The following is a 15,143-nucleotide window of genomic DNA, read 5'->3' as shown; positions in this document are numbered from 1 at the left end:
TCCCTCCCTCCCACTCTGTCCACTTGAGGGGCCTTCGAAAACTAGGTGGAGTTTGTGAGTTGTCAAGAAACAGGAGTGTGAAGAGCTGCCGGCAGTGCTGCTCCCATATTGAAATCTGTAGGAGCCACAGGCCTGGCTCTGCGGAAGACTTGATTGTGTCCTTCCAAAAAGTGTGCACCCAGATTCCTTGTGGAGTCATGGAAATGGCTAGAATACAGTTCTAAGAGCCGTACATAATCCGAACGTGGCACATAGAATCACCTGCAGCATTGCCAAGAACTTGTAATACGTCCATCTTATTCCTCTAGTTCGGTTGTTGTTTAATCACTTCTGGTACTTTGTGACCTGGTGAACACCGTTTTGCTGAAACTGTATCCTCTACTACCTGAATCCTTGTGAAATCAGGTTGATGCCGTCAGTGATACTGCAGTACCTAGCTCCTTTGTCTTCTTAATTTCCTTTGATGTTTCCAAGCACCCAGGTCTTCTCTGGTGACTCTTGTTTAGGGTTTAGCTTCATTCTTCATCCTTTCAATAAGCAACTTGCTTCAGATTAGATTTTTTTTTAGATTTATTGAATTTATATGCCGCCCTTCTCCCTAAGGACTCAGGGCGGCTCACAACAAAAAATTTAAGACACATGGAATACAAAATTTAAAAAACAATTAAACAATAAATGTAATAGATACATGACAATTTAACCCAATAAAAGCCAAATTTAAAAAACATAGTCAGTCCAGACCCGCTTGTTGGAATAACCAAGTCTTCAGGTCACAGCGGAAGGACCGAAGGTCAGGGGCCGTCCGCAGCTCCGGAGGCAACTCATTCCAGAGGGTCGGCGCGCCCACAGAGAAGGCTCTCCCCCTGAGGGTCGCCAGCCGGCATTGCCTGGCCGACGGCACCCGGAGGAGGCCAACTCTGTGGGAGCGAACCGGGCAATGGGAGGTTGTCCTCCGGGTGAGATTTAAGGTGCTGGTACTTACCTTTAAAGCCCTACATGGCTTAGGCCCGGGATACTTGCAGGACCATCTGCTGCCGGGAACGATCTCCCATTGCCCAGTACGCTCACACAGAGAGGGCCTCCTCAGGGTGCCGTCGGCTAGACAATGTCGGAGCGCCAGCCCTATGGAACCAACTTCCCCTTGAGCTCTGGATGGCTCCGGATCTCCGGTCCTTTCACCGCAGCCTTAAAACACTTCTTTTCCATCAGGCTGACCTGGACTGACAACAGGGATTTTAAAATGTTAATTTTTAACTACAATTTTAATTTATTCTATTGGGGCTGTTAATTTAATTCTTTTTAACTTTTGTATCATTGTATTTTATTGTTGTTAGCCGCCCTGAGTCCTTCGGGAGATAGGGCGGCATATAAGTCCCAATAATAAATAAATAATAAATAAATTAAATGAATGCAGAATTTCAGTGCATTAATAAGTAGCAGGAAGAATTTCAGTGAAAGAAAAATATTAAATGTTCATAAAACATTAGAGAAAATTGGTATAAATTTGTTGTTATTGCTATATTACCTCATTACTGATTGCTAAAAGTTCCTTTTCTAAGTTCCTTTTCTAAAATTGCTAGAAATATAATGATCAGATCATTCTTTCATCTCTGGTGACAGTTTTGGAAGATGATTCATGCTAGTATGAAGCAGATCTTAAACCTTTAAATTCTCACCTCAGCCTGCAATATTTTCACTAAATTTACGAAACCATATTTTCCCACAAAATACGCTGAATTACCTTTGTCCATAGTAACTGGCAAAGCCTTTTATTTTTTTACTTTATGCCTTTTATTGGAAAGGATGTTTGTTCTATTCTATAAAAGCGTGTTTATCCAAGTATGCTTTGACATCAGGAGTAAAACTGACACAATATTTAATTGAAATTGGGAATGATTACAGAGTACAGTTTGGTACATGAATTGCTACCACCTCTAACCTTTGGGCTTCTCTTTTGTGTATGGCCTACGTTTTAATTTTATAGGACTTCTGAAATACAGTAGACTTTTAATAGTGCAGACAGAATTATTGTAGTTCATAATTTCATATTACGATTTGTGCCTTGTTGGCCATGGTTCCTCGTATTTATACTTCACTCAGAGCTTCATTAGAATACCTCTCTCTCTTTCTTTTTGAGTTGTTCTAGAGTCCTGGTGGCGCCTGGACCAGTTCCTGCAGTTTTCTGAGAGTGGTTTGTCCTTGCTTCCTCCTTCCTGGGGCTGAGGGACCGGCCCAAGGTCACCCGGCTGGTTTTCGTGCCTAAGGCGGGACTAGAACTCACAGTCTCCCTGTTTGGTAGCCTGGTGCCTCTGATCCCAAGAGCAAATTGCTCTCATCTAAAGCGCTCCTCCTCCGACGTGTGCCGTGCTCTCCTCCGTCTGGAGGGCCCTGAAGCAGCTGCCCTGCCGGGAGGCTGGCTTCGTGGGCAGCTGGGTATGCTTAGCTCTCACTTTAAGTCACCTTTCCTTTCTTTTATTAGGCTAAATGCTTTTATTATAGGGGTACCTTTACCCTGAACGGAGCCTCCTAGGGAACGTCTGAAGGTTCAACTCAGCCTTTGCCTTTAAGTGGCTTTCTGGGTTACCAGAAGGCCCGGTATTTTCATCATCTACAGCCCTTTGGAGTTCCCAGCCACTGAAGACGCGTCATGTAACCCGGGGTTCTCTTCAAAAGGATTTTGCTTTGCCAGGTGATCAAAATCTTGCTTCTTTTACGCCTACAATTTCAGTTGTGTCGTTCTTATATCTGCAAAGTAGGCTAAACCACTTGGTCTTAATTTTACGTTTGCTGACTTTGCTTGCACTTTTAAAATATGGCTTCAGTAACATGTGGTTTCAGTTTTTCATTTTATTTCTTCATGTGCTTATCACTTGGAAATCTTCCCTGCCCCATTCACAAGGTAGACTCTTCCTAATTTAATTGCCACCACACCCCTGCGCAGTTTCTTTAGAGGGAAACTAACAATGCAAAGCAAGCTTGACAACAACCAATGTTAGCCAGCCCACACCAATCTCCTCTCAGATAAAGTTCTCCCACACGCTGCCCTCCAGTGGTGTTGGGAAACATAAACTGCCAGAATTTTGGGAAGTGGCAGTCCCTGCACCTTTGGAAGGCACCACATTGGGAAACACTGCTCTTTTTAAACAGCTGTGGGGGGAGGGGGGGCTGTAGATGTTCAGAGGTTGCCTGGGTTACTCTTACGGTACTCAGATCTTGTTAATTGGAGCAGAAGAGTCCTGAGCAAAGACTGGGCTGCGTGCAAGGAAGGAAAGGTTTGGTAAATTTTGGAGCTCTTGCTCAGATAGACTTCTCCAGCCTGGTCCCTTGCAAATGTGCTGGATTGTGATTTCCATAATGCCCAGCTGGCTTGACCACTAGCCATGTGGAGTTTCCCTGCGTCCTCCCCCAGCTCAGGATGTTTGCTGACCAAAGGGTGGGTCCCTAATCCTTGGCAATTTCACAAAGGGCCAGTTGTGTTTTTTCATAACCCTCCTGCAAAGTTGGGTTCTGAAGTCCAGAGATCAGCCCTGGGCATAATTCTCTCAGCTTGTGCAGAGAGCCATTCCATTCCATAAGGCTATTCTGGATAGGTGTATTATGTTTCCCTCTTAAGCAGCAAGAGTTGGCATTGTTTCCCCAAACATTTGGGACTGCTGTGCTTCAGCTGTATGCTCATTTCTCTGTCATTTAGCCAGAAAAGCAGGTGGGGGGGGCGCTCTTTGAAGCTCAGAGCTTGATAGTGGTAGCTATAATTGAAGTGTTAACACCCCTTTGTTGTTATTTTAATCCATTTGCAATTACTACTGAAGCAGCTGTTGCACAAAAAAATCTCCCAGCCAGAAGAAATTAGACTACCTTGATCCAAAGGCTCACCTCTTAAGGCAAACCTTGGTTAGATGTCAGGTGTAGGGAAGAGTGCTTCTTTATCTGTGTTTATCTGCATTTCCAAACTGCTGTTTTTGGAAGATGCTATTATAGGGTGGGCAACATGCCTCCAAAAAGAATGCTGTGGTTGTCATTGATTATCATACATGAAATTCACAAGTGAAATTCAAAGGACCACACAGCAAAATCTCACTGAAGACGCTGCTTCAGTCATTTTCATTCTTGCTGGTCTCCAGTTTTGGAGAGAAGGGCTTTGCTGCCCAGCCACTTTCTGCTTGCCCATCAAAACTTTCTGGCTTTCTTACAACCTGCTGCAAATTTGAGTGTAGCAGGCAACTTCTGATTTCTCCCAACAGCCCTGACCTACTTTTTTCTCTTACAGACATTGTGAGCAAGGGAAGCAAGACAGAGAGTTGCTGGAAAGTTTCAGATTACTTTTTACCAGCCAGGGAGAGGAGTGCAGAGGCTTCAAATAATTGATGGACCCCAAGTAAGATGAGCCAAGGGCGCTGCCAGACGGACAGCTGTGGTTGGGGGTCACCAATGAAAGCCGTGGTGCTTCAGTAATCCATCTGCTCTCCTCTTTCATTGAGGCTCTGGGAAAGGGGATCCTTCCCAGCTTTCTTGTTCTGCAAGATCATGAAGGTCTCAGCCTAGCTTTGAAGAGAGACAATAAATGGTTTTGGATCTCTCAGCATAGTCCTCTCCGGAGATGCATTTACATCTCCCTCTCTTGTCCTATCTCCATTGCAGTTCCTAAGTGAGCAGCGTATGTGTTGCCATTTGGCAGTGCTACTCCCAGTTTACGGTGGGGAAGGTGAAACTCAGTCACCTGATGGCGAGATAGACAGCATATAAATCTAATAAATATATAAATAAATACAAAAAATAAATACATATAAATTGTGTCCGTAGCTATAATTAAAAATATTTGATGAAACATGCCTTCGATAGGAAGAGTAGGTTGTATTAATCCCTCTTCTGCTCTGAACTCTGGCTTTAGGACCCCCCTTCTGTTCTTTAGGAGACGTGTGATCATACGGAAGCAGCCCGCTTCCAAGGCTTATCTAAGGAAGACATTCTCCCAAGTTAACAACTCATCTGATACCATTATCACCAAAGCCCAGCATCTCCTCAGCAGATGGTAAAAAGAAAATGGGGAAGTCTCTTTCTCTAATATATTTTGGTGATATATTGGTTGCTGATGCTGGTCTTCTGCTGAACTCTACCCATGTGCAAGTTCCTTCCATCAAGTTATGTCCAAGGGGAGAGAACTGGAGGTTCTTGTATGATACCCAGCACACTGCCCTTTTCTATTACTCATTTTCTCTATTTTTATCCCATTTTTCAGGCAATTCTCATCTTTCCTACCAAATATGAGTGCAAAGAAGACACACAGGTCAAGCACACAGGCTTATGTTGAAACTTTGCAAAGCAAGGCGGGGTGGGGAAAGAAGGCCTGTCCTGCTTCTTTTTCCATCTGGCTGTCCCCTGGTTGATGCTCCGGCTGAAACGGTGGGAATGCATGAGGCCAGGGTGTCCTTTGGTCTAGCAGTCCGGGGGGTTCTGCCTGGCGTGTACAGCAGACTGTTTTCAGGGCTCCTTCTCAGACCCACCACGAGGGCCAGACTGAACTTTCCCTTCATGTGCGGCTTCTCGATGAGCAACCATTGGGCTGGAATGCCTTCACTCTCTGCTCGCGAGCCCCACCCTGGTGACAGGAAGCAGGCCTTGGCGCGAGGCAGACTTGTGTTCAACACCTGCTCTCAGCCCAGCAGTCTTCAGGCACTAGAGAAGGACGGGGACTCTTGGATTCCTGAGCAAACAGCTGTTGTTCAGACAAGAAGTAGCAACTGGCATCCATCCGAGGCTGCTCTGGCAGTAAAGACAACTGATCAGGTGCTTAGAACAGGGGTCTTCAAACTTGGCCCTTTTATGACTTGTGGACTTCAGCTCCCAGAATTCATCAGGCAGTGTGCCTGGCTGAGGAATTCTGGGAGTTGAAGTCCACAAGTCATAAAAGGGCCAAGTTTGAAGACCATCCGCTTAGAGGGTGTGCCCGACTGCCTCTGTGGGGCCCTGGAAAAGACGAGAGCTTGGCAGGTGGTCTTGTTAATCTCATCTGGTTTCTACTCCCGTCTCTTCCAAGGGGAGGATTGTTTCCACGGGTGCACATGCAACACCTCTGTGTATTGTGTGTGCCCTTGTCCTCTGGGTGCAAGTTGTTGGAGCAAGACAGTCATGCTCTTTGTATAGCCTCACAGGCTCTCGTTTGGAAGGATCACTAGGGCGTGATTGTATATGTAATATCCTGCTTTGAAGTTCAAAAGAACACAATCCAAAGCGGCTAATGAAATATCAAAATATAATTCAGAGATTGGCTTTCTTCCAGAGCATGTTTTCACAAGATGGAGAACTCGGATTTTGCGTTTCAGAACTAGGTTGGATGCAAAACAAGGCAGGTTCCCAACCTCCTCTGTGTTAGAGGCAATTGTGTGGTAGGAAGAGAGGGAATAAATAGGTCTCCCTCCCAGCTAGGAACATTCCCAGGTAAATTGGGGTTTGGATAAGATTCTGGCTAAGGATTTGCTTATTGTTTTTCTTGACGTCAGTGTTGGTTTGGCCTTGGACCTGGGATTGAATACCTGATTTTAGGTGTGGGGCTTCTGATTGGAAATGCTAAATGTAGGACTCTACAGCAGGGCTTTTCAACCTTTTCACAGATTGCACCACTTTTAGGACATGACACTATTTGAGTACCACCAGTGCTTAGCAAGGTGTCAAAAACTTGGTGATTAAAAAAAGGAGGCAATTTTGGGCTTTACTGGTTGGATTCATTTGTTGTTATAGAAATGGCTAGTTTATAATATTATGGAAAAGTAAAAAGCTGAGGTTCAATGTTAATGCTTCCTTCCTACTGCAACAGTGGAACTTAGAAGTCAATGCCTTTTCTTTTCTTTTTTCCTTCTACCCCTCACTTTTCCCTTTCACCGTTTGCTCGCAACCCCCCCAACCTTTGCTAGCAAAAGCCTCTAGCTAGTTCTTATTCACTTACATGTTGCTCACACAAGCTTCTCTCTTGCTCCATTCACACACACATTGCTCTCACAAGCTTCTCTTGTTCCATTCACACACGTTGTTTGCACAAGCTTCTCTCTTGCTCCATTCACACACGTTGCTCACACCAGCTTCTCTCTTGCTCTCATTCACTCACAAGTTGCTCACACCAGGTTCTCTTACTCCATCCACTCACACGTTGCTTGCACAAGCTTCTCTCTTGCTCTCATTCACACATTGCTCGCACAAGCTTCTCTCTTGCTCTCATTCACACACATTTCTTGCACAAGCTTCTCTTGCTCTCATTCACTCACATGTTCCTTGCACAAGCTTCTTTCTTGCTCTCACTCACACGTTGCTCACACCAGCATCTCTCTTGCTCTCATTCAGACACATGTTGCTTACATAAGCTTCTTTCTTTCTCTCATTCACACACGTTGCTCGCACAAGCTTCTTTCTTGCTCTCATTCATTCACATGTTGCTCACACCAGCTTCTCTCTTGGTTCATTCAGACACACGTTGCTTGCACAAACGTCTTTCTCTCATTCACTCACACATTGCTCGCAAACTTTTCTTGCTCTCATTCACTCACATGTTGCTTGCACAAGCTTCTTTCTTGCTCTCAGACACAAGTTGCTCACACCAGCTTCTCTCTTGCTCTTATTCACACATGTTACTTGCACAAGCTCTCTTTCATTCACACATTGCTTGCACAAGCTTCTCTTGCTCTCATTCAGACACACGTTTAACACAGTTTCTCTTGCTCTCATTCACGCACATGTTGCTCACACCAGCTTTTCTCTTGCTCACACATTGCTCACACCAGTTTCTCTTGCTCTCATTCACTCACATGTTGCTTACACGTTTCTCTTGCTCTCATTCACTCACAAGTTGCTCACACCAGCTTCTCTCTTGCTCTCATTCAGTCACACATTGCTTGCACAAGCTTCGCTTGCTCTGTTTCACACACACGTTGCTCACACCAGCTTCTTGCTCTCATTCATTCACAAGTTGCTCACACCAGCTTTTCTCTTGCTCTCATTCACTCACAAGTTGCTCTCACCAGCTTCTCTCTTGCTCTCATTCACTCACAAGTTGCTTACACCAGCTTCTCTCTTGCTCTCATCCACTCACAAGTTGCTCTCACCAGTTTCTCTCTTACTCCATTCACACACATTGCTCACACCAGCTTCTCTTGCTCCATTCACTCAAATGTTGCTCGCACAAGCTTCTCTCTTGCTCCATTCACACACATTGCTCACACAAGCTTCTCTTGCTCTATTCACACACATTGCTCGCACAAGCTTCTTTCTTGTTCTCACTCAATTGCTCACACCAGCTTCTCTTGTTCCATTCACTCACATGTTGCTCACACAAGCTTCTCTTGTGTGAAGGTGGAGATGAAACAGCATACAGGGGGGAGGTACAAAAACTATCCATATGGTGTTCAGAGGACAACTTGCACCTGAACATTGGCAAAAGAGATGGTGCTGACTTCCGGAGGAAAAGAGAGGAACCTGCCCCACTTTACATGGGGGGGCTGTGTGGAGAGAGTTTCCTCCTTTAAATTTCTGGGAGTCTACCTCTGTGAAGATCTTACCTGGAAAGTTAATACAATCCAGGTGGCCAGAAAGGCCTAACAGAGACTCCACTTCCTCAGGGTCTTGCAGAAGAACAGGGTAGAACAATGGCTAATGACCTTCTTTTACCGGTCTACTATAGAGAGTGTCCTCTTGCACTGTATTGTGGTTTGGTATGCTGGCCTGACAGCCGCGGATAGGAAATTATTACAGAGGGTAGTGAGCACAGCACAAGACATTGTGGGCTGTCCCCTGACACCACTGGATGACATCGCCAGGGCTCACTGCCTTGGAAGAGTGAGGAAAATTCTCAGGGATGACTCACACCCTGGTTGGTATCTCTTTACTCTCCTACCATCGGGTAGGAGATACAGGAGTATAGCCAGCTGTACCAACAGGCCGAAGAACAGCTTTTATCCATGGGCTGTTAGGCTTTTGAATGGGAAATAATTTTATAATTTTATGTATGTTTGACTTGCAAGGCCGGTGTGTTGTGCAATTAGCTCACATGGTGTAACAAGATGGTGGGTTTGTTGTCACTGTGAGTTGGGTGGGGTGGCAGGGGCACAAAGGGAGGCTCAGCCAATCTCAATGTATACATGGTTCATTGATTCACATCTCTTGCTCTCATTCACTCACACGTTGCTCACACAAGCTTCTCTTGCTCCATTCACTCAGACATTGCTCGCACAAGCTTCTCTCTTGTTACATTCGCTCACACAAGCTTCTCTTGCTCCATTCACTCACATTGCTCGCACAAGCTTCTCTCTTGCTCTCATTCACTCACACGTTGCTAGCACAAGCTTCTCTCTTACTCTCATTCACTCACCCTTCGCTCACAAAGGCCCCCCTCTCTCTCACCTGTTCGCTAACAAAAGCCTCTCCTCTCCTCTCCTCTCCTCTCCTCTCCTCTCCTCTTCTCTTCTCTTCTCTTCTCTTCTCTCTCTCCATTTTTTTTACTTTCCCACCAAAACCTGCTCCTTTTATAGCTTCTCCTCTCTCCACCTCCTCTTCCTCCTTTTCTCTTCCGGGTGTTCCAGAAGCTCCAATCAGCATGCAGCCATGTGTGCAGATTCTGGGGCTTCTGCCAAGCCCTCCAGCTGCAGCTGATCTCTAGGTCTATGTGGCACCTCTACACTTGGCTAGGGGTTGTGTACCACCTGCCAGGAGCTAAAGTACCACCTGAAAATCCCTTCTCTACAGCACACACCCTTCTTTGTTAGGGTATGTGCTGGTGAGGTTTGGAGTTGCCTTCAGGTGAGGCTTGGAGTTGCAGTGCCAATGTCTCTTGAGGGCCTTTGGTTGTGAAAGACTTGATAGAAGTTGGCATTTCACCTCTGGGGAGGGTGTTGGCGCATAGCTTTTCTTGCTTGGTCCTGCTGTTAGTTGTTTTGGGACATGCATCTTTCTATGGTCGAGGTGTTTGGCTTAAATTCAGTGGCTTGTTCACAAATCATAGTCATCACTTGTTGCACTTCATAGAATCCAAGGGCTGGAAGGGGCATTGGAGATGTTCTGGTCCAACCTCTTGCAGAAGGCAGGAGTTGTCCTATCATCTCAGACAAATCTTTTCTTGAAAACCTCCAGAGATGGAGCACCTACCACTCTGAGGGGGCAAACTGTTCCCTGCTTAGCAGTTCTCACAGTCAAGAAATTCCTTCTTTTTTCCAGGATGGGTCCCCCTCTCAAGAGCTTCCACCTGTGGCTACTTGTCCTGGCCTCAGGTGCTTTGGAGAATAAATTGACAGTCTCTTCCCTGTGATGGCCCCTCAGGAATTGGAAGACGGCCGGGGTGTGAGCCTTCTCTTTGTTAGGCTAAACATTCCTAATTCCCTTAGCCATTCAGACCTCTGACCGCCCGTGTTGCTCTTACTTTGCCCTCTTTCTGGAGCCTCAGCATCTTTTCTGTATTGGAGACCAGAACTGGATGCAGAATTCCAAGGTTGGCCTTATTTATGCAGTGCCAGCAGAGCAGCATTTGATCTTGATACAGCCCAGGAGATAGCTGGGTTCGCATGTGTTAAGCAGTAATAGTGGTTTAAAAACACAATGGGCTTGTGTAATAGGCTGAACCTTTACTGTTGAACACGGAATCCAGCTGAGCTAGTGGGCCCTCAGAGGCTTCCTCCTTGGTCTCCCTGCCTCCCTCACTTCCTTGTACCACCTCGATAGCCACTCAGCATATTAGTTACCCCTGGGGCTAAATTTTGGACACTCCCATTGACTTGCTTGCAAAATTTCCTATCTTTCCATCGTCCAAAATGGTTGAGGGTCCTGCAGTAACTGGGAAGCTGAACAAATTGCGTTATTAGCTTAGCACAGTGTGTAAGATAGCTACATTGTTCATTACAGTTAATGAAAGCCTTGCATAATCACAAAGGGAAATAGAAGTTCATGAGAGGTTTTTCTGTTCACCAAACATTCCCATTTTTATTTTGTAGGTGCCCCCCAGTGCTTTCAGTTAGATTGGCAAACACAATTTAAAACGCAAATGCAGTTTTATTTATGTACAGCAATAAAGCATGTCTCTAATCATATGCAGAATAATTTGGCTAGCACAGCTTGAAGACCTCATCCTGCTGTTTCTGTACTTTTCTACGTGCTCTCTAAGTGTGCAAAGTTGGTTCCTAGGATTCTTGGTGAAGGCCATGCTGGCTAGGGGATTCTGGGAGCTGCTGTCCATGGACCTCAGAAGGCACAGAGGTTGGGGAGGTGGCTGAACAGCAGAAGGTTCTGCTACGTCTGATGGGAAATGGCCACACAAGAGTGAGATTCTGTGCATCAGAGAATCGTTCTTTGGTGGCCGGATGGATTTTTGCTGGCAGTCTAGTGAGATTTGTTCCCGAAAGCCCCCATTTCAGTCTAAGTCCATGCTGTGCTGTGGCGAATTGACCGGAATAAGGATGAGCTTGTCCTGTAAAGGGACACCTGGATGCTGCTGAGATCCTCCAACTGCAACTGAGGCTGGGTAGAGTCCTGCACTCTTCCATTGGCCGAGGGAATTTCTTGGGGAGAAGCAAGGTGGAGGGAACGTTGCTGATTTTGGTGCATGAAGACATTGTGTTAGTTCAGTGGTGCTTTGTGGCAGAGCGTCTGCCAGAAACGCCCTTAAAAGCTGGGATTTTGGAGTCTGCTTCTGCCTGGCAGAGCAGCTCTGGGCCATTTTAGTTCAGAGAGACCTCCAGAGAGAGGCCCCACTTTATTACTTTGTTTCCTAGTGCAGATAGGCCGTGATTCCTCCTGGGAAGGACAGTGATGCGGAAGGAGCAGGACAGGGGGAGAGTGAGCAGAAGAGGAGGGGAGAAATGAGCGGGGCTGGGCATGTAGACCCTTCAAGGATCCTGGCCAGGATTATGTAAAGCTCCTCCTGGGAGACTGAACAATTCTGAAGTTTTAAATATAGCAGCCAACATTTAGTTTTGCACCTATGCCAGGTAGGGCAAAACTTCAACTTTCCTCCAACCCTTTTGAGGTTAAATATGGTTAGATCAAACTATTTTAAAACAGAGTAACAGAGTTGAAAAGAACCTTGGAGGTCTTCTGGTCCAACCCCCTGCTCAAGCAGGAAACCCCATAGCATTCCAGACAAGTGGCTGGCCAGTCTCTTCTTAAAAGCCTCCAGTGATGGAGCACCCAAAACTTCTGAAGGCCAGCCGTTCTGCTGGTTAATTTTTCTCACTCTCAGGAAATTTCTCTGGAGTTCAGGGTTGCTTTTCTCCCTGGTCAGTTTCCCTCCATTGTATCTTGTCTTGCCTTCAGGTGCTAGCTAAGGGGGCGGGGGCGGGGGGGGGGCTCCACATAAGGATTCAGTGTGTTTCAAACTAGCTTTGGGCCTCCCACATCTCGGACACAAGCTGATTAATTTCTGATTCAGCTGCAGTCTCATGGAAAGAGTAGCTCCCTATTGGATTGTGCCTTTCGGTAGCTTGTGGGTGGTCTGTTTATGGATACCCCTGCCTCATCCCTCCTTCCTCCAGCTTCCTGGGCTTCTGGACTGATAACTTATCCAACTCAAAGGGTGAAAGGGCAGCCTGCAAAGGGGAGACCACATCAGGGAGAGGTGTGCAGAAAAAATGCACACCATGCTCTGAGAGTGTAGGAAGGATTTGGGGTGGGGGCAGAAATGGAAACGAGGGGGGAAAAAGCCATCCAGGGATCTGGGGGCAATATTTTCAGTTACTGCAAAGGCTGAGGATAATAAGAGTTGTAGTCTAACACAGCGGTCCCCAACCCCCGGGCCGCGGACCAGTACCGGGCCGCAGCATGCCAGCAACCGGTCTGCACAAACAAGCAAAGCCCCATCTGCGGGATGTAGGCAGCACACAAAACCACCCCCTCTGGTCCACGGAAAAATCTCTCTCCACAGAACTGGTCCCTGGTGCCCAAGAGGTTGGGGGCCTCTGGGCTAACACTAGATGTCTTCCTGTTATAAATATCAAACATGGTTAGTCTGTGACTTAGAAGGTTCTCTTTCTCATGAGAGACTACAGGGATACTCTTTTCTTTCGTGGCATGTCTGCTCCTGGTGCTTGTTATTACCCCATTTCTTCCTGGTGCTTTTGAGGAATTCCTTGAGAGGACACTGGCTTAAAGCTTGGCTTCTCCTCGCTGCCTTTCTCTATGGCATCCATTCTCCTTGACACCCAAAGAATTTGGTGCCTCTTTGTGTGGAGGAACCCAACACCTCCAGCCCGCTCACAGATGGGGCCACCCTACGCTGCTGTGTGGGGAAGAGGGAGGGGCGTGGGGGCAGGGTTGGCTGGTGACCAATGAGGCTTTTCAGGCCCATTTCCTCAAATAAGGAAGCAGAGGGCCGGCCAGCGCCAAGAGGGAGGCTCTGCAGGCAGGGAGGGAGGGAGCAAAGGGCAATCCGACGGGGTGCCTGGGACTCAGACCTGGACAGGCCGTGGCCGGAGACGGTGGCTTCGCAGGCTCCTCGACCCTTTGGGCCATGGTGGCAGCTCCCTCCGGCTGAAAGCAGCAAATGAATACCGAGAAGTACCGGAAATTCCTGGATGGGCTCAACAACCTGAAAGGTAGAGAGCAGAAGCTGCTGCCCCCAGCAGGGAGGACGGGTGGTCACCAGTCCATTGGGAAGCTTGGCCGGCCGGCGGTTTTCCACCCATTGCCCTGCAGAGCTTTCAGACCTGTGGACCAGTGGTGAGATTGGGGGAGCCTCTCCCCTGCTCCTCCTGGAAAGGCAGCAGGGCTGGGGGAGAAGAGCAGCCCCAGATCCTCAGCTTCCCAGCCAGGAGCAGAGTGCCCTCCGCCCTGCTCCGGCAGCCCTGGTCTGGCACGAAAGAAGCCTTCCAGACCACGCCAACCGTCCATCATCCCAGCTCATCTTGATTAGGCAGGAGTCAGAGTTTGAACTCGGGGCCCAGGGCTCTCCTTGCCTCGTGGAAGGAAAACACTTGAAGGAGGAATTGCCTGCTTTCTGACTGAAAACGGGGCTCTCCAAAGGGCTGCTCCCCGGGTGAGCTCAGGCAAAGAGCTGGGAAAGAACAAAGGAGGCCCTGGAATTCACAGCGCTTGTCTGGCGCCCCCACTTCCCATTTTGGGAGGGGCTTGTAAAGCTCCTGGGGAGGGACGAGCCATTCTAGATGGCAAGGAGCAGGTGCTCCGATTAAACCCGATCCGTCTGCATCCAAGTCATGACAGACGGAGACCTGCCTCCTGCTCCAGAAACCCTTCGGCTCCCAGCCCCATTTTTTCCACCACCTTCCCCCAAAGACCGGGAATGGGAAGAAATGGGTCAGGAGCCTTGGATCAAGTTCTCCCTGGCCCCTTGCAGTAGGCGGGGGGGGGGAGGCTCTGTTCCACACAAACTGCCAATTTTTGTATGGGTGCTGCTATTGTGCCCACTGTGGGAATCGCTGGGCTGGGTGCTGGTCCTGGCCTCTCTGTACCCCCAAAGAGGGGGGTGAAGCTGGGCTCAAATGAAGCGCAACTGCAGTTGGAGCACTCGGGAGGAGATGCTCTGGGAGCGGAAGGGAGGCGTTTCATCCATCCAGCTAGTCTTCGATTTACAGTCATTCATTTAGTAACTATTCAAAATTACAAGGGCACTGAAAAAGGGACCTACAGCCGGTACTCACTCACAGCCCTTGCAGCGTCTCCCGTCGGCGGGCAGCACCTATTTACCCTCTGATCCCTGTAAACACTTCAGGCCGCTTCCCAGTGGATCGCCTACAGGCAGAGTCAGTGGGAAGCTGCATTCGCTTAATGAATTGGGGATTCACTTAACAACTGGGCCAGAAAAGGTCACAAAATAGAGCCCAACTCTTGCTGAGCAATGGAAACTCTGCTCCCAAAAGTGGTCTCAAGTTGAGGACTACCTCACTGATGTGTCGTGGGAAGTGGGCTTCGTGTTTTTGAGGAGGAGCCAACCTGCCGCAGGGGGTCTGTGCTTCGTCCTCAGCTGCCACATGGAAGGCTTCGGCTGGGTGGTCTCAGCCTCCTAGTCAGACCAAGCGTTGCTCCCTCAAGATCCCCAGTCCTGCTGTCCTTTGGTCTTCTGTGTTTGGCGGATGCCAATGTAATAGTCCTGCCTCCCATGCCAGGCTCATTGGAAGAAGCCGAAGCTGGTGTGTGGCCGGTTGCCACTTTGCACAGGACCT

At 47.8% G+C, this 15,143-nt stretch overlaps 1 protein-coding gene across 1 annotated transcript in view; it reads left to right on the top strand.

Moving 5' to 3' along the window:
• Positions 1 to 15,143, top strand: part of MACF1 (microtubule actin crosslinking factor 1) — a 296,242-nt gene that overhangs the window by 16,797 nt on the left and 264,302 nt on the right. The gene's annotated exons all lie outside the window — the stretch shown is intronic.

This window comes from Vipera berus (assembly GCF_964194415.1).
Source record: "Vipera berus genome assembly, chromosome: 9".
Classification (NCBI taxonomy): domain Eukaryota; kingdom Metazoa; phylum Chordata; class Lepidosauria; order Squamata; family Viperidae; genus Vipera; species Vipera berus.
The sequence above is the reverse complement of the archived record's forward strand: the minus strand, read 5'-3'. Positions and strand labels throughout refer to the sequence as shown.